General features: G+C 54.7%; 1 long non-coding RNA gene across 1 annotated transcript; it reads left to right on the plus strand.

The window, feature by feature from the left end:
* The first annotated feature begins 444 nt into the window (after window positions 1-444).
* LOC133340692 (uncharacterized) lies at window positions 445-2,117 on the plus strand. The gene is made up of 3 exons (XR_009754929.1): window positions 445-987; window positions 1,306-1,499; window positions 1,979-2,117. It is a non-coding gene; the product is annotated as an uncharacterized LOC133340692 (long non-coding RNA).
* Window positions 2,118-22,707: the final 20,590 nt, after the last annotated feature.

Here is a 22,707-nt window from a genome sequence, read left to right on the forward strand (position 1 = left end):
AGGCGAGCGAGTCGCGGGCGGGCGTGCGGGTGGGCGAGCGGGTAGCGGGCAGGCGTGCGGGTGGGCGAGTGGGCGAACGGGGGCCTGGGGCGTCTCCTCGCACGGCCGCCTGCAGGCAGCCATTGAAGCGGCGGTGTGCAAGGGCACACAAAGCAAGAAGACGACAATTCCCCCGTGTCGCCTTCAACAAACTGTTGGGGCCGTTAGTGAGCAGCAGCTAATGAGGCCGGCACGGCACGCGAGGGGGTGGGTGGTCAGCACCATGCCCGACCCGCCTTTGTCTCCCGAGTGTCGATGTTTACGTATCGCACCAGTAACTCATTTGGGGAGGCCCAGGACCGGTTCAGATAATCGTCACCGGTTTTGGCCGTGAGCGGGAATTGAACTCGGGTCGCCGGGTTCGTAGCGCAGCACCCTAACCGCTACACCACCGCTCCCCACCGAACACAGCATTCACCACTTAAGCGACGGCGCTCGTGCCAGGCTAAGGTGAAATTCGAGACCGTGGCTACTGGCAAGGAGGTCACGGGGACAGACCCCATTGCATTATGGATTCACCGACTGAGATGAGTGCACCACCTGTGCCCCCCCCTCCCCTACCACCACGCTGCTCGCTCGCTGTGTTCTTGCCTCCCGGCGCTCGGCTCGTCATTGTGAGCTTCGCATCCGTAGGAGCTTCAGATCCGTGGCTCGGCTCGCAATCAACGTCGAGCGAGAGGAGTAGTGGTGGTGGTGATGGTGGTGGTCATGGTTGACCTGCGCCTCCCACTCCACATGTGTGGAGTGACGCAGGCAAGAGATAATGGGAGTCTGATGTTGTCTGTAATCCCCTTGTCCCAGGTGCTCGGGCTGACGTGAGGCTTCTCAGAATTGGTCACCTCGCTAGGTGACTTCAATGCCCCGTGTGTTTAGCTCAAGGTGCTCCTGCAACTTGGATTAGCACGGTTCGCTATTTGCGGTCCGTGTAAGTTCAACACACACAGCACGGTTCGTTATGTGCGGTGCGCGAAAGAATTGCAACACACACACAGACATCAAGGCTGTGAGAGCTATTGGAAATCATCGGCCAGATCGGCTCAATATCAGCAACACTTTTTATTTTTTTCTTTTGCTGCCTTGCCCAAGATTGCATTCGCTGTTGAAAACAACGGCAAGAATCGACGTCCTTAGGCAATTTGTACTTCATTTATCATCTGTATTTATATTTTGCGACTTGCTTTTCATTCCCTATACACTTTGCACTCCCATCGGCGTTTGTATTGTTTTTGTTACCGTCACTTTCTGACCCCCCCCCCCCCTACACAGTGGACATCCGTGGAAAAAAAAACAACGACCATCGCCGCTCATCTGATTCTTTCAGTCTCAATAAAGAGTCTGATTGTGACAGATGCTGGTGCAGCCCGCGGTCTATTTAATGACCAATCGCATCGTGTTCCAACATCGGTGAATTCCCGGCCCGAGCAAGAATATAGACAGCTTGAGAAATCACCGATGAGATTGTAAGTGAAACAGTTTTTATTTTATTTTAGTTCCTCTTCACAATTGTATATTTGCCATCTGTTTCTTTTTTTTACAACTGTGCATTCGTAGTGCATACGCAGTGGCATGCTGGTAGAGTGATGCGTCAAGACATGTCCAGAGTCTGTGTGTCTCCAGTCGCCCGAGTGAGCACAGATCCTGACCATCTTCTTGGTTCTTTCGGTAAAGTCACGTAGAAGGGAAGTAATACATTTTTATTGTATTACTTCCATTCTACGTGACTTTACCGAAAGAACCAAGAAGATGAAACCCTGCAGTGACGAAAGCTTTAAATCGAAAAGATCCTGACCAGTTTGTCTAAAAAATACTTAAACGTAAACAATTATATATAGCTATTAAAAAAACTACTCGGCACATTTGTGAAACCAAAAGAAATAAGCCTTGAAATGAACGATGTAAAATCGACGACGTTTCGGGTAATGACCCCTTTATTTCACAGCACGTCAAACGGAAGAAGCACGTGTTCCGACTGCAGCGTCGAAATTCTCGAATGCCAGTTCATATCTTTGACACGTGGCCCGCTGCTGTGCAGCCGATCCATCCACTGACCCCTGGGCTTGTCATGCGTAAGATGCTCCTGGCATTATCACACTCTGTGGTGTGGTGTGTGGTGTGCGTGGGGGGGGGGGGCATCTTCTCACGCCCCCCCCCCCATTCAAACTCGCAATCGCCTTATCTTGGACAGCTGTTGAGAATTGCAAGTGAGAATTTGATCATCGCCTCGCAGCTGGGGTTGGCCGATTGGAAATGGGTGATGGGTGGTCTAGAGCCGTGCCTCGGGTAGCCAGATTGGGAGCGCACTCCACGAATCACAGCCCCACCCCGCTCCATACCCCCCCCTCCAAATTAACCTGGACCCACACCACAACTCCCCCCCCCCACCTCCCCAACACACTAAAAAAAAGACAGATTCCCCGTGTAGCCTTTAACAGCGTGTTGGGGCAAGTGCTGTTAGGGAGTAACAAGGAAGTTCGACAGAGATCGAACTCGGGTCGCCGGGTTCGTAGCGCAGCGCGCCAAACACTGCACAATCGTTCCCCCACCCCCCTTCCATAACAAAAAAAAGACCCCCTTTGAATATCCATTCATAGACTGTCAGGGAAAATGCTGTTAGCGAGCACCTCTGAAGGTCGGGATGGCGCGCGAGGGGGCGGATGACCAGCTCCACGCCCGGCCGCCTTTGTCTCCCTAGTGGCAATGTTTATACACCAGGGACTGGTTTGAGGCCGAGTCGACCTAGGGGAGAACCAGGACCGGCTTCAGATACTCGTCACCGGTGTTGGTCTTGAGCGGGAATCGAACTCGGGTCGTCGGGTTGGTAGCACAGCGCGCTGACTGCTACACCACCGCTCCTACCCTCGCCACACACACTCAGACACAGCCACCCCTACACCCCCCAGTGCTGCCAGACACAACAAATATAAAGATCCCCGTAAAGCCTTAACATACTGTTGGGGCAAGTGCTGTTAGCGAGCACCTATGAAGGCCGGCACGGCACACGAGGGGGTGGGTGTCCAGCACCACGCCCGGCTGTCTTTGGCTCCCCAGTGGCGATGTTCACACATCGCACCAGGTACTCATTTGAGGCTAAGTCGACCTAGAGGAGGCCCAGTACCGATTTCAGATAATCGTCATCGATGTTGGCCGCGAGCGGGAATCGAACTCGGATCGCCTGGGTTCGTAGCGCAGCGCGCTAACTGCGACACCACCGCTCCCCACCCACCCACCCAACCACCCACCCACCCACCCGCTCGCCCAACCACCCGCCCGCCCAACCACCCGCCCGCCCAACCACCCGCCCGCCCGCCCACCCAACCACCCGCCCACCCATCCAACCGCCCACCCACCCACCCGCCCACCCACACACCCAACCGCCCACCCAACCACCCACCCAACCACCCACCCAACCACCAACCCACCCACCCACCCAACCAACAACCCACCCAACCACCCAACCACCCACCCACCCAACAACCCACCCACCCCGGCGCTCACAGCCCAGCTTGTCCGGGCAGCTGATCGCGACGGATGCATTATTTATCTGCGCCCCTCTTGAAGGCCGACAAAACGGCGGCGTTTTACGATCAATGTTGCGTGCCGCGCACTTATTACGGTGCGTTCCGCAAGGTCATTATTTTGATTAATTTTTCATTCGCCCCTCCCCCCCCTGCCACGCCTCCCAGAACAAAAAACTCTGCTCCATAGCAGCGGGGAGCGGATGGTGGAGCTGACGGGTGGGTGGGTTCGTGGTGGTGGTGGTGGAGGGAAGGAGGGTGGATGAGATCCAAAGGCGACGGGCGAGGGAGCTTCGAGGGAAGGATTTCATTTGTTTTTCCTACCGCCGGTCACGTGACTATCCGCAGTGAGAAATCTGAAAGCGGTGGCGAAATGGGATTCCAACAGTGACGTCACGAGCCGGTTTAGTTGCAATGACACGGGGACAGAGGCGTCACGAGCGGGTTTTGCTGTAATTCCGTGGCAAGGGGAGAAAATGCGCATTCGTCGAACACCGCAAGAGCTGACTTGTACAATCAGCGCGGCCATGGCGATGCTGCTTTCAGTTTCCTCCTGCGTGTCAAACTATTAACGGATCCCGTAATTGCGTCACATTTTGGTTTTAAACCGGTGACATCATCTATTGTTTCTATTGCTCCTCTCTGGGGATTCACCCCACCCCCTACCCCGACTGCCACCGCCCGCCTCTACCCAATGCAGCCCCACCACCCCGTGTCTGGGGGGAGGGGCGTGGTCTGAACAGAAAGGGGCGGTTCCTAAAAAAAGGAAAGGCGCAGAGCCGAGCGAAGAAGACGCCGGGGGGGGGGGGGGGGGCTAATCAGGAACGGATGGGGCCTAATTAGAAATGGGATGGAGCCTAATACAGAAGGGGGTGGAGCATACAGAAGACGGAGGCGGGGCCTAAAGAGGAAGGATGCAATGCATACAGATGTTGAACTTCCCTGTTGATTCCAGGTAACAATAGCGTTGAAGAATCAAATAGGTGCGCCATGCAGCAGCAGCAGCGGCGGCGGCATTAGAGCTTAAGTGCCACAGAGATGCGGCCAGTGGCCAACGAGATACCCGCAAACGTGACACCACCAGCGTGGGTATGATTCATCCGCGAGGTTGCCTATTTGTGGAATTGCCTCGACACACACACACAAAAAGATAAATATTCTCAGAAGCTGCCCTTTTTTTTTGCTCAATTGTCCTCTGAAAAGCCACTAAAATCTCACATCCAGACCAAACAGAGCCTCCCCGCCACGTGAAGAGACTCGACCGCATCATGCTGCTCTTTATCCCATCACCCCCCTCCCCTCCCCACCCCGGCCCCCACCTCCCCGCAGAGCACCAAGGCGCATCGCGTTGCTGAATGTGCGGAGGAACGAGCGAGACCGGGCGCGCTGTCGCAACCGCGCCCGTTGATTGCCGCAACGGAGCGAGGCACCACGGGAGCGCACCGCGCGCACGCGGTCACGGTCAACGCCGCCCCGCGGGGGAGCGGTGGCGCAGCGGTTAGCGCGCTGCGCTACGAACCCGATTATTATTATTATTGTCTTAATTCTAGATTTGAAGCTTTCGTGACTGCAAGGATTCATACTCTTAGTTCTTTCGGTAAAGTCACGTAGGTAAAAAATGAAATTGAAATTAATAAAAATAAAATAAAAATCACAATTTATTTTATTTTTATTAATTTTAATTTCATTTTTTACCTACGTGACTTTACCGAAAGAACTAAGAGTATGAATTATTGTCTTAGCCAGTTCTGGGCTTTCCCCTAGGTCGACTCAGCATCAAATGGGCGCAGTCCCTGGTGCTGTGTGTCGAGCGTGCGTCTCGCCATACATTCCCTTTCGTGCGTGCCGTGCCGGCCGTCATAGGTGCTGCTCACTAACGGCACTTGTCCCATACGTCTGTTGAGGCTACACGGGGGTGCGGGGGAGGAGGGTGACCTTTGTCTTTGTCTCTACACGTGTCGCGCTGTTACTCCCCGTCTCACTGCGACTCGAACCCCGTCTCCCTGCCGAGACGTCTGTGAGAAAGAGCTTCATAGCTTATTGGATTTCTCCTCCAGTCTAAATAAATGATTCTGATTCCGAGTATCCCCCCCGCCTCCCCTCTCGACTCGAATCAAAGTTCCCGGCACTTGAATAATGAGACCTCGCCCGCCCCTAACCCCCCCGCCCCCACCTTGCCCCCCCCCCTCTCCCCCCTGCTACGGTCTCCACCAACGTCTCCCTAATGTTCATCCCAAATTGCATTACAGCCTCTTAGTCACGGCGACTTGGAGGTAGGCAGGCAATCATTCTTCATTGCGTCTTCGATTAACATCGACGATGCGCCCGCGTGCCTGTGCGCTCCCCGCCTCCACCAACCCGTATTGACCAGCGTGGTGAAGTATGGTCAAATGCCCCCTCTCCCCCCCCGCACCGCCAACACCAAATCATCCGCCCCCCCCGCCCCCCCCCCCCACGATCCGCTCTCATCCATCAGTGGATTGACAAAGGGGCTGAACAAGCATCGAATCACGTGGGTGGAAATGGATTCTACGCGAACGAAAAACTGTTTAAGAACAGTGCCTTGAACGAACAAAATATATATGAGCGGCGACGTTTCGGGCAATGCCCCATGTTCATAGCAAACGAGAGAAGAGAAGGCGGTTAAAAGGGAGCACATGCCGAATCGATTCGCGATCCGAAAATGGTGACACACTTTCGAATGGCCAGGAGTGAATTCGCCACGTGCCCGCTTAAAGGGAGAAGTTGGTGGATCACGCAGAGATCCTGCTTGGACGTCTTGTCAGAAAGAACGCCGTGGCTCATCGGATTCCCCCAGTGGAAACACACATTGTGATTGTAAGATCGCGGGAGGGGGGGGGGGGGCGCGAGCAATGCAGTACAGCAAATAGGTTCGGGTGTCGTTACCTCGAACTACCGTTGATCCATTATTATCATCATCATCTGCTGCAAATATTATTGACGCATTATCAGCATACGCGTAATCATAATCTGCTGCAGCAATTGATGACCATTGCTGCAGCAGCATCAGCGATGATCATCGTCATCAGCAGCAGCAGCATCCAAAATCATAATCAGCCACAACAGGAGCAGCAGCAGTTACAGCTGCATCAATCATCATCAGCAGCAGCAGGAACAGCATTATCAACATCACCATCATCAGCTGTTGCATCACTAATTATAATCAGCAGCATCATTTTCACCGTCATCATCTGCTGCTGCATCAATAATCCATCATCATCAGCAGCAGGAAGCGCATCCATCATCAACATCATCATCAGCAACATTTACAACATCGCCGCCATCATCACCATCATCTGTTGCATCAACAATCATGATCAACAGCATCAGCAGCAGCAGTATTTGCAGTGCCATCATCTGCTGCTGCATCAATAACAATAATCAGCAGCAGCAGCAGCATTGTCAGCATCATCATCAGCAGCAGCAGCATCAGCAGCAGTAAGAGTAAGTACCTAAGCAGCAGCTACAAATCTAAACCAGGGCGCTCCTCCTACACAGCCGTGCGCGGGGCACGCAGCGCGTGATTCATCTCGACCTGGCGTCTCCGAGCGAGGCATGAGGAACGAGGAGAGAGTTAAGAGAGAGGGGGGGGGGGAGAGAGAGAGGGGGGGGGTAGCGAGGGGGGAGTAGAGAGGGGGGGTAGAGAGGGGGGAGGGGGGTAGAGAGGGGGAGGGGGTAGAGAGAGGGGGGGGTAGCGAGGGGGGGGGTAGCGAGGGGGGGTAGCGAGGGGGGGGGGTAGCGAGGGGGGAGTAGAGAGGGGGGTAGATGGGAGGGGGGGTAGTAGAGGGGGAGGGGGGTAGCGAGGGGGAGGGGGGGTAGCGAGGGGGAGGGGGGTAGCGAGGGGGGGGGTAACGAGGGGGGTTAGCGAGGGGGGGGTGGTAGGTAGCGAGGGGGGGGAGTAGCGAGGGGGGAGTATGAGAGGGGGGGGGTAGAGAGGGGGAGGGGGGGTTAGAGAGGGGAGGGGGGTAGAGAGGGGGAGGGGGGTAGCGAGGGGGAGCGGGGGTAGCGAGGGGGAGGGGGGTAGCGAGGGGGAGGGGGGTAGCGAGGGGGAGGGGGGTAGCGAGGGGGGGGTAACGAGGGGGGGTAGCGAGGGGGAGGGGGGTAGCGAGGGGGAGGGGGGTAGCGAGGGGGAGGGGGTAGCCAGGGAGAGAGCGAGATAGAGGGAGGAGAGAGGCGGAGAGGAGGAGGAGTGAGCAGAGAGGAATAGTTACCAATATAAATATTCAAGACATGATTACGCCTCCTCGCCATTACATCAGTCTTCTTCACTCATTTGCAAAGGGGAGCCCCCCCCCCCCCCCCACCATACCGCCTGCTGCCAGTGGGGTGGTTTCACCATTTGTGTTGTGTCGGGGTCCGCACGTCCGGGGCAGCACTAAAGGCCACCGGGGGAGGCCAGTAGCCCGCGGGGCCTAGCAATGAAGAACACCGCCTTTGATGAAAAATAAAATTAGATTTTCGTTACTCGTACCATCAGCCACACTGCCTTCTGGGAGTGATGTGTTTTTTTTGTTTCTTATGAAAATTGGTTTAACGCAAACAAACCCTGGACCACCCCCCCCCCCCCCATTTTCATCATTCATTGTCTCATCAGCAGGACCAGGCTTTCGCAAAAACAATCAGACGCTGACTTCTCGACAAACCTGTTCTCCACCTGAGGACGGCTGCTTGCGTTGTGGCCGAAACGTCGTGAGAATTATTTTATTATGTTTTATTTTTATTATTTTATTATTTCCATTCTACGTGACTTGACCGAAAGAACCAAGAAGATGAATCCCTGCAGTCACGAAAGCTTTAAATCGGAAAAAAAACAATGCTGGTGAACGGCCCAGATGTTCATAGGCAAGGGACCCTTTCCTGTTAGAAGACGGTGAGAGGGAAGAAGGGGAGGGAGAGAGTGGAGTGGGCGGTTGGTCATTTATTTAATACTTTACTGCCACGTGCTGTGATCACACTTGACAGAGGGCGGCGGAGGGGGCGGGAGATGATGCGAGGGGGGAGGGGTAAGGGTGGGGGTGTGGAGCTGCATGGCGCTGTCGCTAGCGAAACGCTAGAGGTTGGGTTACGCGTATCGGTCGTGATGGCGTTGTGTTGCTGCATTGGTGAGGGTTCGGCGTGGAGCTGTCTGGCTAGTTTGGTGAATGTGGTTATAGCTAGAGTGGGGTTTTGTTTGGATAGTTTGGTTAGTGTGGTTATGGGTAAGGCTGGATTTTAGTTCGTGCAGTTGTGGGTGGGGCAAGAGTCTGACTTGATAGTTTGGTTAGTGTGGTTATGGGTAGGGCGAGGTTTTGGTTGCCTAGTTGGTAAGTGTGGTTATCGCCAGGGCTCGGGTCTGGCTGGCGAGATTTTTGTATTGTTTGTTGTTGTCAATTGCTGACCGTACCCCCCCTCCTCCCTCCCCCACTGGACATCTGTGAAAAAGGACTTCACAGCTCATCGGATTCCTCCAGGTTAAATACATATTATTATTCTGAGATTGGTTAGTGGGTCTACTCCCTTGACTGCTATTCCTTCTGCCCTCCTGTTTACGATTCCTGACCGAACAGAGCCCCACTCTCGCTTTTTCTCAGAATCCGATCCGGCGCCTCCTCCGAGTGCAAACTCCGGGCAGATTCGCATTCACCGTTGCGATTATTGCACGACACTGTGAATCGCTCTGCGGGGTAATTATTACTTTTTAATTATCGCGGTTAGATCTTTTTTGGTGTTCCTTAACTACTAATTAGAAAGTAATGGACCTTGAATAGAACGAGGGAAAAAAAAACATTGAAGGGATTAATAATTAATTTGCGTGGATTTAAAAAAAGACAAGGGGGCGAAACCCGAGCAGGGAGTGTCCGGAAGATTTCAATGGATTTCAGTGGTGACAATGAAAACAAAAAAATCACGTTTCAATTATCACACCCACCCCCCCTCTCCATCAACGTGAGATTGAGATTTTACGTTGCACCCTGAGACGTGTCGGTGACCTTGACAGAGGAAGAGCTCCCTGGGCACGCGGCCTGGAAGAGGAGGCTCGGTTCGTCGCAGACAGAGCGGAGGCGTTTTACTTTTAAACCACTTTAATGACTGCCAGCAGCAACGGCGCCGGAGTTATTGTGTTGTTGGTTATTGTGTTGGTCACAATAACCAACAACACAATAACAAGCACGCGCTGCGGCACGTGGCGCTGCACGCGCCACGCACAACACAAACACGTCACGTGGTGGTGGCAGGGTGGTCGACGGCAGATGAGAAGGAGGGGGCGGGGTTGGGGAGGGAGGGAGGGGGTTAGGGGGTGAGATGAGAGGAGAGAATTAGGAGAGTGCGTGGAGGGGAATAGAGTAAGATGAGAGGGGAGAGGTAGGAGAGTGCGTGGAGGGGAGTAGAGTGAGATGAGAGGGGATAGGCAGGAGAGTGCGTGGAGGGGAGTAGAGTGAGATGATAGGGGAGAGGTAGGAGAGTGCGTGGAGGGGAGTAGAGTGAGATGAGAGGGGAGAAGTAGGAGAGTGCGTGGAGGGGAGTAGAGTGAGATGAGAGGGGATAGGCAGGAGAGTGCTTGGAGGGGAGTAGAGTGAGATGAGAGGGGAGAGGTAGGAGAGTGCGTGGAGGGGAGTAGAGTGAGATGAGAGGGGATAGGCAGGAAAGTGCTTGGAGGGGAGTAGAGTGAGATGAGAGGGGATAGGCAGGAGAGTGCTTGGAGGGGAGTAGAGTGAGATGAGAGGGGAGAGGCAGGAGAGTGTGTGGAGGGGAGTAGAGTGAGATGAGAGGGGATAGGCAGGAGAGTGCGTGGAGGGGAGTAGAGTGAGATGAGAGGGGAGAGGTAGGAGAGTGCGTGGAGGGGAGTAGAGTGAGATGAGAGGGGAGAAGTAGGAGAGTGCGTGGAGGGGAGTAGAGTGAGATGAGAGGGGATAGGCAGGAGAGTGCTTGGAGGGGAGTAGAGTGAGATGAGAGGGGAGAGGTAGGAGAGTGCGTGGAGGGGAGTAGAGTGAGATGAAAGGGGATAGGCAGGAAAGTGCTTGGAGGGGAGTAGAGTGAGATGAGAGGGGATAGGCAGGAGAGTGCTTGGAGGGGAGTAGAGTGAGATGAGAGGGGAGAGGCAGGAGAGTGTGTGGAGGGGAGTAGAGTGAGATGAGAGGGGAGAGGCAGGAGAGTGCGTGGAGGGAGTAGAGTGAGATGAGAGGGGAGAGGGGAGAGCTTAGTCAGGGGTAGTGATTCATGTGTGAACAGTTTGTCCACTCCGAGACGATACATGTAACGTTCCTAATGCGTTATGATGAAGAGTCGTTGCCTGAAACGTCACCTATAATATACATGTATCCGTTTTGGGCAGTGTGTGTGTGTGTGTTTTCGTGGTTGCTAGCCCGTATTTATTTAGCTGTTGCCAACTCGTGTTTGACCGGAGGGGGTTGTGGATCGCGAGCGCGCGCGGTGATCTGGAGCGGACGACGCGGCGCTCCGGACCCCTGGCGAGGACGCGGAGGGCATCGTGGATTAGGGCACGGAGCGACCGCCTCTCATCTGTCGGAGCTCACTCACTGAGCTCAATCACTCACTCACAGAGCTCACTCACTGAGCTCACTCACTGAGCTCACTCACTGAGCTCAATCACTCACTCACAGAGCTATCTCACTCACTGAGCTCACTCACTCACTCACAGAGCTAACTCACTCACTGAGCTCACTCACTGAGTTCACTCACTGAGCTCACTCACTGAGCTCACTCACTGAGCTCAATCACTCACTCACAGAGCTAACTCACTCACTGACCTCACTCACTGAGTTCACTCACTGAGCTCACTCACAGAGCTCACTCCTTCACGCAGCTGCTCACGGAGCTTACCGACGGAGCTCACTCACTCACTCAGCGCTCGTGAATCGGAGCAGTAGGAGGCGGAGGCAGCGTAGGAGGAAGAGCACCGAGCCGCAAGAATGGGCTCTGCAGCCCCCGCCCGCCGACTCATCCCCCCCCCTCCCGCCCCTCCCCGGAGGACTCTGTTCCTGAATGGATGACAAGCGGCTCACCTTGAACCCCGACCTCCTGAGCCACGGAGCGGCCCCAGCCACGCGGCCGTGCGTGGGCGTCAGAGTGCGGGAGGGAACACCGGGGGGACGCGCACGCTGCCTGCGAACATTTCGTTTTGTTGAATCCAGCAGCGAGTTTCCCGTCCTCTGCCACGCGGGCAGCTCGGCGAGAAAACGTCGCCGCCTCCCCCCGCACCCCCTCCCCGCCCCTCCCCCGCACCCCCCTCGCCCCTCCCCCCCGAATTGTACGCCTCGTGCGTGTGAACACGCGTGGCCGCCCGAGTTCGATTCGCGGTCACGATCAGCGTCAGTGACCGAGCGATGTCTGAACCGGTTCTGGGTCTCGCGCCACCTCTCTGCCCTCTTCATCAACCCACACTGAGCAGCGTGGTGAAGTATGGTCATACGATGGGACAGTCCAGGGCTTGGGGGGAGAGGGGTAGATCTCCATCAAGCAGTAGATAGATCATGGCCGATTGTTATAATGCTGATGATCATATCAAATCCCAGTGTTCTGTAAGAGTGGGGGGAGGTGGGGGGTTACAGTGGCCCTCCCTCTCCTCCACCCCCGCCCCACCCCATCAGCAGCCAGATTCACGTCTTGACACAAATGGGGCGAGGCGCAGAGGGAGTTGTTAACGAGTCGAGTTCCACGCAACAGAAGCGGCCGAGAAGTAAAGGAACAAGGAGGTTCTGCTGAGGAGCAACTAGACTGCCAGTTACGTGCCGCCTAGTACTAGCCCTAACCCTACCCAGCTAGCCAATCAGCTACTAGTACTAGCCCTAACCCTACCCAGCTAGCCAATGAGCTACTAGTACGAGCCCTAACCCTACCCAGCTAGCCAATGAGCTACTAGTAATAGCCCTAACTCTACCCAGCTAGCCAATGAGCGACTAGTACTACCCCTAACCCTATCCAGCTAGCCAATGAGCGACTAGTAATAGCCCTAACCCTACCCAGCTAGCCAATCAGCTACTAGTACTAGCCCTAACCCTACCCAGCTAGCCAATGAGCGACTAGTACTACCCCTAACCCTACCCAGCTAGCCAATCAGCTACTAGTACTAGCCCTAACCCTACCCAGCTAGCCAATGAGCTACTAGTACTAGCCCTAACCCTACCCAGCCAGCCAATGAGCTACTAGTACTAGCCCTAACCCTACCCAGCTAGCCTATGAGCTACTAGTACTACCCCTAACCCTACCCAGCTAGCCAATGAGCTACTAGTACTAGCCCTAACCCTACCCAGCTAGCCAATAAGCTACTAGTACTAGCCCTAACCCTACCCAGCTAGCCAATGAGCTACTAGTACTAGCCCTAACCCTACCCAGCTAGCCAATGAGCTACTAGTACTACCCCTAACCCTACCCAGTTAGCCAATCAGCTACTAGTACTAGCCCTAACCCTACCCAGCTAGCCAATGAGCTACTAGTACTACCCCTAACCCTACCCAGCTAGCCAATGAGCTACTAGTACTCGCCCTAAACCTACCCAGCTAGCCAATGAGCTACTAGTACTAGCCCTAACCCTACCCAGCTAGCCAATCAGCTACTAGTACTAGCCCTCCTGCTAAGATGGGGTGTGGGTGGTGAAGATGAGAGGAGATGCGATGAATGGGTTCAATCAGATTGTGCGCAGGTGACGCGTCTTTCGAGGACCGCTCCAACACTCTCAACACCACTAGCACCACCACCACCACCAGCGCTACCACCACCAGCACCACTAGCAGCACCACCACCAGCACCACCACCAGCACCACTAGCAGCACCACCACCAGCACCACCACCACCACCAGCACCACCACCACCAGCAGCACCACTAGCAGCACCACCACCAGCACCACCACCAGCACCACCACCACCAGCACCACCAGCACCACCACCAGCACCACCAGCACCACCACCACCAGCACCACTAGCAGCACCACCACCAGCACCACCAGCACCACCACCAGCACCACCAGCACCAGCACCACCACCACCAGCACCACCAGCACCACCAGCAGCAGCACCACCACCACCAGCACCAGCACCACCACCTGTCAGCACCACCAGCACCACCAGCACCGCCAGCAGCAGCAGCGTCTGTCTTGCTTTAATTCATCCACTTGGGGTCGCAGACCACTGCCTCCCACTCCGCTGCCCGTCTCGGTGACCCGCCCGTCGCAACCTCCTCCTCCTCCCCTTCCTCTCCTCGATTACATCTTTAATGCGCCCTCCTGCCCCACGCTCTATTCCTGCCCCCCCCCCTCCTGACCCTCCAAGCCGGCACACGTCGGGAGCTCCGTGGCAGGGCCGCGCGCTTCGTGTCACTGCAGAGGACGATGGGGATGACGTCACCCAGTCAAACACCGCAACATTTCACCGGGAAAATTTTCAGGAAGCCAGAAAAATAAAATCCCATGGGGACGAGGGGTGGGAGTTGGGGGGGCATGCTGGGGAGGGGAGATCAGCGAGTTATGTGATGCAGTGACGTGTTTAATGCATGTATACGCAAGCCCGTTAACTGCGCACATGTATAATGCATGTATGTACATGCACATTTCTCTTCCGTTCATGCATTATCCATGGGACAGGCATTGCCTTTCGGCATTGGCGCAGAGTTTCACCCCCCACTGCACCCCCCCCCCCCCGACTCCAACTACTCCGGACACCAGAGCTCGACTCGAACGCAGGCAGACTGGTCCCGCATGTGCCTCGCGACATCGGCTGATTGACTAAAGCCAAGTGGAATGATTGACGCGAACCGAAGTGTTGTCATTAATACGGGCAGGTTCGTACCCGTGGCGGGCACACCACGGGTAGAGTGCGGGCGGGGGGGAGGTGGAGTGGAGTCACGGATCGAGTCTTGTTTGGGAATAAGAGAGAGCGAGAGAGAGAGGAATGGGATAGGGGAGAGAGAGGAGGAAGAATTGGCATTGAGAGGGAACTAAACGGAGACACAGGAGCAGAGCGGATGCAAGTAGAGACGAGAAGAGAGAGGGGGGAAGAGGCTACATCAGGGCCTCGATGCTGCTACTGCTGCTACATGGAGGAGCAGCATCTGTTTAATCATAATAAAGGTTTTTGGGTGAGAACGCGTTATTATAAATGTGTCGCAACCATCCACTGCTGTGGCGGAGGGTTGCGACACATTTAAATTAAGGCGATCGAACCCAAAAACCTTTATAATTAATAATACCGGTCGCCAGAGCCTACGTGTTAAGCGTCTGTTTTCACAGGGGGCGGAGACGGGGGGAGAGGGGGGGAGGGCGGGGGCTTCAGAGTGGGTGTGGCCACACAGAAGTCACGTGTTTTAGACGGGGTTCGAGCTGATGCAGATAGAGAGAATGCGGAGAGACAGACATTGACATTGTTGCTTACGTTTCGCTTTTGTCCACGATGCTCCGAATTTATGCTGCTCTCAGAAAGCCGTGCGGCTGATGGGATGAGTTAAGCAATAATATTTTATATTCGTTTTGTGGATGGGTCACGTATAGCAACGAGGAGGCGAGTCATCTTGCGTATTTATCGTTTCACTAATACACAACTTTGCTGACGATTATATCTTGAGTTGGGGTGGGTGTGCGGGGAGGGGGGTGGGTAGTGGGGGGTAGGGGATGTGACGTGGGGGGGGGGGGGCTACTGGGAGCCCAAACCCTGCGTTCGCCGGGTCGTTGCCGATGGGAATCGAAGTGAAATCTTATCTCGCTCGGCGCACGCGACTCCTATCTGCCACGTGCGTTGTAAATAACGCAGAGACGTGGAAGCCAATTCCTTGGCGAGGGAGGGAGGGAGGGGTGGAGGGCGGGAGAGGTTCATTGCCGACTAAGCGCCGTGTGGTCGCCTGCTGCTGCTGCTTCTGCTGCTGCTCGGTTTACATTTTCCAGCGAAACGCCGTTTCATCCAAATAACCAAATTGTTGTAGTTGCTGCTGTGTGGATAAAAATTGGCCTATTAACGGACTCCAAAACCCTCTACACATCCGTCAATAAGACCGCGTGCTGCCTTACAAAAAGGGTAACACAATAACAAGTAAAAAGTGACGTTTCGGGGCCATGCCCCTTTCATCGCACATCAATGCAGTGTATACATCTTGACTTAAAGCTTTCGTGACTGCAGTAATTCATATTCCTTGGGTCTTTCGGTAAAGTCACGTAGATCTACGTGACTTTACCGAAAGATGTAGATCTACGTGCCTTTAGCGAATATATAGTGGTATATTGGTCGTTTAATTCCGTGACCACGGACTCATGTGTGTGTGACGTTTCCACTCACGCGGGGGGGGGGGGGGGGGTCGGAGGGGGGGGGTGCGGGGGGGGGGGGGTGCGGGGGTTGGGTACGGGGGGTGGGGCTGAGGGGTTGAAATGGGGGCACGAAACGCCCTCGGAATGCCGTGGTGGGAGTGACATTTTGAATACGACTGCGTCGAGGAAGGCATCAAGGATTCATCTAATTAATTGTGTTTCACTCACAGATAGACCCCCCCCCCTCCCACCTAGACCAGGGGTCGGCAACCTGAAGCTCCGGAGCCGCGTGGGGCTCTTCAAGGACCGCTTCGTGACTCGTTATTTATTAAGGAGCCACCGACTTGTATTCACCTACATTGCGGATCTTGAAATACTGAGGTTTTTTTTGACTGCAATCGAAAAAAATGCCTCTTCTTGGTATTTTGGTTGGCGACCCTTGCCCTTGACTAATATCGAGACCCACAGACACACACAGAGACCCACAGACACGCACAGAGACCCACAGACACGCACAGAGACCCACATACACGCACAGAGACCCACAGACACGCACAGAGACCCACAGACACACACAGAGACCCACATACACGCACAGAGACCCACAGACACGCACAGAGACCCACAGACACGCACAGAGACCCACAGACACACACAGAGACCCACATACACGCACAGAGACCCACAGACACGCACAGAGACCCACAGACACGCACAGAGACCCACATACACGCACAGAGACCCACAGACACGCACAGAGACCCACAGACACGCACAGAGACCCACATACACGCACAGAGACCCACAGACACGCACAGAGACCCACAGACACACACAGAGACCCACAGACACGCACAGAGACCCACAGACACGCACAGAGACCCACATACACGCATAAAGACCCACAGACACGCACAGAGACCCACAGACTCACACAGAAACCCAAACACGGAGTGAATCTCCTCATTCTACCCCTCCTACTCCTCTTCAGATCTATTGCGGGGTGGGTTGGGCGATCATTTATGAGTTCTTCCTGTAGTTGTTTCTTTCCCATTTCCAGCCCAGGGCGACGGCGCGTCTGCGTTGTGGGTGATGGAGACGCGGTTGGGACGCTTTCACAAGGAGCGAACGCGATGGGAGACACCCGCGCGGATTTAGCCGCCGCTTATGTCTCGAAAAGTGCGAATGGCTCAGAATATATTCCGGTGGAGAGACGCCCTCCCCCCCCCCCGCTGTTGTGCGGTGCAACGCCGCTGCCAATTCCAGCTCCTGCCCTACCCCCTGACGCTACTCCAACCGCACAGCAATTATAACCCGTGAATTATCACCCCGGACGCAACTACAACCGATCATTCATAGACGATCCCAAGAAAATCCCTTCCTCTAACCCGACCGACGATCCCCAGCCATAATTCCCCCCCCCCCCCCATCCATTTTCCTTCCCCTAGTCACAACTCCATCCGTGTCCGTAAACCTGTCCACAATCCCAAACCACACCCCAAACTCGACCCACTAATCTCAAACCGCGCTGCTAACCCGGACGTCAACCCCAATCCTATGCATAAATAACCCTACATCTTACCCTACCCGTAACCACAGCCATATCTCTAACGCTACCTATAACCCCAACCATATCACGTAACCCCAACCCGAACCACTACACCCACCACGCCCCCCGTTCCCCTAAGCCACGTCTCTAACCCGATCTCCAATTGAACACGTGGCACGCTTTCGCGACAAACATCATCCATAACACAGGTTGTTTTGTTAGGGAGGGGGGGGGGGTAGATCGCGTAAATATATTAATGTGTCGTGAAACCAGCCACCACCCGACACAGCCAATTAGTAAAGGCTTGTCACGTAACAGAACGTGCCAATTCGTTGCGAGTAGAGCACGCAGGTGTGTTGGAGAGCCAAGCCACAACATCGCCAACCCGAACCGTCATGAGAAGCAACACTCGACGCATTGGTCAATTACCACGAACCTGAAACGAAAATAAATAAACAAAAACACACACACATGGTACAATATACAAGCGGCGACGTTTCTGGCAACGCCCCTTATTCTGCTTGATTTTTTTACTTCTTATTTGGTATTTGTGCTCATCATGAAACAACGACTGGTCATCTACACGAACAAAAGAGGTTCATAGCTCATCTGATTCCTCCAGTATGAATACTCAGATTCTGAACGACATCGGAGTCTCTCACTCACTCGACAACAACGACACCACCAAACACGGGCCGGCGGATTGAGGGGCGGGGGTGGCGGCGGGGGTGGGGGGGGGGGGTACGGGAGAGGGAGGGGGGGTAACCTTGAGCTCTGACGTGGTACCGGAGAATTGAAGGGTGGTGGTGGGACGAATAGAAGGGGGAGTGGGGGGCAGCCTTGATCTCTGCGCGGTACAGATCATGGTTGGGGAACACGAGGCCTGAGCGGACTTAACGCAGCGGCGACCCGGAGCCGTGACCCCGCTATTAAACGATATCGCCCCAGGGGGAGAGGGGGGAGGGACTTGGCACCCCCCCCCCTCTCCTCGCTCTCCCTCTCTCATCCCACCACGTGCTCCCTCTCTATGCATCAGGGATTTTTGTTGTCACTCGCGCCTTCTTGGTATCTATAATTGCCCATTCGTTCCTCTCTGCTCCTCCACCCCACCAATCCCGTCTCTCGTCTCAGCCGCTCTCTCCTCTGTCTGTGTGTGTGCTGCGGATGCGTCGTCGTTGTTGTTGTTATGCATCTCTGTGTGTTGTGTGCGTCTCTGTCTTGTACGCGTGTTGAACTGCTTTCCCACCGTACATAGCCAACCGCGCTAATCGGAGGTACGGGGGAAGGACAACGAACTGAACACGAACATCATTTCTATAGAAATGAGTTTTCGATCTAGTGGCTCTAAAAATGCGTAGCTCCAGTGGCTTCCTAATATCGAAAGGAAGAGCGTTCCAGACGGCCGCCGAAACGCGTCTGAAAGCGCGCGATGCAGTGGCCTTCTTTGTTCGACGGCCAGCCAGACGAGGATGACCGGAGATCGCGTGACGATGATTCATTCCCAGAGATGAGATCAGCGAGGTAGTGTGGTTTCATCTGTGGCAAGCCCTTTGTGCGTAATGAGCACGACCTTTTTATTATTATATTATTATTATCACGCATTCGCTCGGCAAATCGTGAGCCAATACAGCTCAGGGGGGCACTGGACGGAGGTATGATCTTGCTGTACCCCGTGACGACCACGTGCTAGAGAATGGTTGTACACGCTGCTGCCTAATAGAGGTCTTTTGGGTTAGATCGCGAAAAATGTATGAATGTGTCGTTAAAACCCGCCGCCACCCGACACAGCCAACTAGTAAGGGTTGTCACGTAAACAGATCGTGGCCAATTCGTCACTAGTACAGCACACCGGTGTGTTGGAGAGCCAAGCCACAACATTTACAATCTGAGTACGACGTATCGCCAGTAATGACAACTAGCTTCATCAGGCGACAGCTGCTGCAGCTTGCTAACGTTGGTTTTTTTTTTGCCAGACGTCCCGGAGAGTCGCGAATCGCGAATAAATCGAGCCTCGTCGATACTTTCCCGCACGCCACCACCCGTGTTGGCTATGTCACGACTCAATAGCGGTCGAATGTGTCATAGAGCCCCTGAGATGGAAATTGCAGGACCCGACTACAGTTTGCAGGTGGTGATCTTAGTGTGTTATTGTGTGTCTCGTGTGTGTTGTTGTGTATCTCTGTGTGATGCTATATGTGTGTTCATCTTCAGGCCACACGTTGTTATTGACGAATGCGTTATTTTGTAATTCGTGCTCAACGACCCGTGAGCACACACAAAGACAAAGCTGCCCCCCCCCGTATAGCCTCCAACATACCGTTGGGGCAAGTGCTGTTAGCGAGTCGCAGCTATATAGAATGGCACGGCACACGAGGGGATATTTGGTCAGCACCACTTCGCACCGGACACTCATGAGGCTGAGTCGACCTAGGGGAGGCCCAGGACCGGTTCGGATATTCGTCAACGATGTTGGCCGTGAGCGAGACTCGAACCCGGGTCGCCAGGTTCGTAGCGCAGCGCGCTAACCGCTACTACACCGCTACTACACCGCTACTACACCGTTACTACACCGCTACTACACCGCTACTACACCGCTACTACACCGCTACTACACCGTTACTACACCGCTACTACACCGTTACTACACCGTTACTACACCGCTACTACACCGCTACTACACCGTTACTACACCGCTACTACACCGTTACTACACCGCTACTACACCGCTACATGCAGAGACCAGAATCACGCGCGCCCACTGTATATTTCACGCACAACCAGACTGTTGGGGCAAGCGCTGCTCAGCGAAGCCGGCACGGCGCCTATGAAATGCGGCGGCGCGGCAGACGAGGAGGATTGCCGTGGGTTCGTGGCGAACACCACGCCCGGCCACCTTTGTCTCCCCAGTGCTGATGTTTGCGCGCGCGCGCACCGTGCACACTCGCACGCGTAGGGGCGCGCTCGCTCGCTCGCTCCCTCTCTCTCTCTCCCCCTCCCTCCCTCCCCTCGCTGCGTGATTTACACTCTTAACGATTTGTGGCCAAACCTCGTTATGGCGTTAACGACTGCGGCGCTAATCAGAGAGTGGGCGCGCTTCCCCGCCCCTCCCCGCTTCCCCCTCCCCCCTCCCCCGCATCCTCTCTCACCCCAAACCCCGCCCCTCAATTTCCCACCCTCGGCACCATCCATCCTTCTTACGTGTGCACAATGGGCACACGCACAGCAGCAACAGCAGCAACAGCAACCGCCTGTTCGCCACTAAGTGGCGGTAACGTCACTACCGCCGCTGTAGTGCCAGGCTCGGTGCACGTCGAGGCTGTAACGTTACGTGTAGTAAGGCTCTCGCCGCTGGTAGGATGTCACGGGAAAGACTCGGGTGCCATGGGATGACCGACTGAGATGAATTGGCCGATGCACCACCTGTGCCCCCGACTGTGCCAACTAGCTGCGTTTTATCCACTCAGGGCTCCGCTTAGTGTGGCTCCTCTGTCCTTCCGTTGTTCTTGGAGAGCGACTGCCTCCAATTGCCCAGCAGCGTCCTTCACGAGCCTCCTCCACAGAGAGGTCGATCTTGACACCGCTGGTACCGGCCATCGGTAAGTCCACTGAGCTCCATATCCACCTGTACCACATCAGCTCCATCTCTTCTCGAGCCTGTGCCGCGCCCGTTTAGCCCCCTCTATCCGGCCAAACAGAAGCTTATTGGGTAAGCGGTGGCCGGGCATGCGGGCTACATGAACCAGTCAACGCTGCCTCGCCTGTCGAAGGAGCTCACCGATGGGACAGTGTCTGGGATTTTTCAAGGATCTGCGACCTCCGATGCACAATCCAGTCTGGTTAAACAACACAGCACACGCGCGAGAAACACGTATGGATGTGTGCTTGAATCAGCGCAGTTGACGCCTCCACATCTCGCCATCGCTTCCTTCCTTCTGCCAGATCTGCTGTTACACCGCCAGCGCCCCTATCCTCTACGACGCATTACCTACAACGCCATCAATCGGGTCTGAGGTCTTCCCCTTGTGACAGAGGTGAAGCGTCCTTCAAAGACCGCTCCAACAATCGCATCATCACCATCACCACCATCACCGCTGCTATCATCTGGCTTTAGATCTTCACCGTGATTGCCGAGCTCGGGGTACAACTCCAACGACCGTCTCGGTAATCTGCCCTCCTCCACACTGCACCCCACGTGTCCCACCCATCACTACCTCCTCCTCCTCTTCCCGATTGTATCGACAACGCGCCTCTGCCACGTGTTATTGCCAACCTCAAAGTCGCTTACCCTCCTCCACCCTTGCACACCACGTGTCCCACCCATCCACAACCTCCCCCTCCTCCTATTTCCCGATCGCATCTTCGACACTTGCCTACGTACGCCACACGTTCCGTCATTCACAACCTCCCACCTGCTTTGCCACCATGGCAATCCCTCGGGAAGATCTTCAGTGCCCCACCCGATCCTTCGAAGGCGCGATGACCGCCTGGCGCGTGCTGGACACGGAAAGACCACAACGGGGCTGCCCGCAGTGGAGAGAACGATGTCACCCGTCATTGCCGTGTGGCTGTCACGAGGTAACCCTCATCGTGTGTATCATCGGTTGATCCCGGATTGCACGCGTCCGTCCGTCCGTCGCTCGCTCCGTCCCTCCGGACGTGAAAGTCAGCCAGACAGCCGGCCAGTGAGCAAAACTTTAGTCCAATATTAGTATGACTAGCTTGTCTGCCCGTCCTAGGGCAGACAATGGCAGTGAATCTTGCACAAAAGTACGTCTTCAAACACTTCACTGCATTTCACTGTAGCACTGTATTAATGGCAGTGATTCTGGCACAAGACGAAGTCATAAAACACCTCGCTTCATGTCACTGCAGCACTGTATATAATTGAGCTTTAATTTGTTCAAATTCACCGCTCTGATACTTTATTCTCTTCTGCTTCCTGTCGCTGGGGTTGAAATAAATTGGAATTTGATACAATATCTGGAAAATCACCGAGAAATGTATATTTTACCATGATGTAGAAGCATAAATTAGACTTCCCTTTCTGTCTCAAGTGCCGAAGAAATAAATTAAGACACCAACTCCACTTTGTTGCTGCGTAGAATTATTTATTAGATTTAGTTTTAATTAAGAAACGTCAAACTTAAAGCGAAATTGCGAAAAAAAATATTTCCGCTCGACCTTCTGCGTGAGTGTAAAAGTTCACCCGCTCATGAATATTAATAACGGGGGGGGGGGGGGGCATGTCGAGTGACGTCACGCGCGTTACACACAGTCTTGGCTCATTATCGTAGTAATGGAGATACACTGTCCCGGGTGGAGGGTGCCCGGATGCGTGACGTCAAAACGCACAAAC

The sequence above is a fragment of the Lethenteron reissneri genome, chromosome 10, assembly GCF_015708825.2.
Source record: "Lethenteron reissneri isolate LAM-NWPU_2019-01 chromosome 10, ASM1570882v1, whole genome shotgun sequence".
Classification (NCBI taxonomy): domain Eukaryota; kingdom Metazoa; phylum Chordata; class Hyperoartia; order Petromyzontiformes; family Petromyzontidae; genus Lethenteron; species Lethenteron reissneri.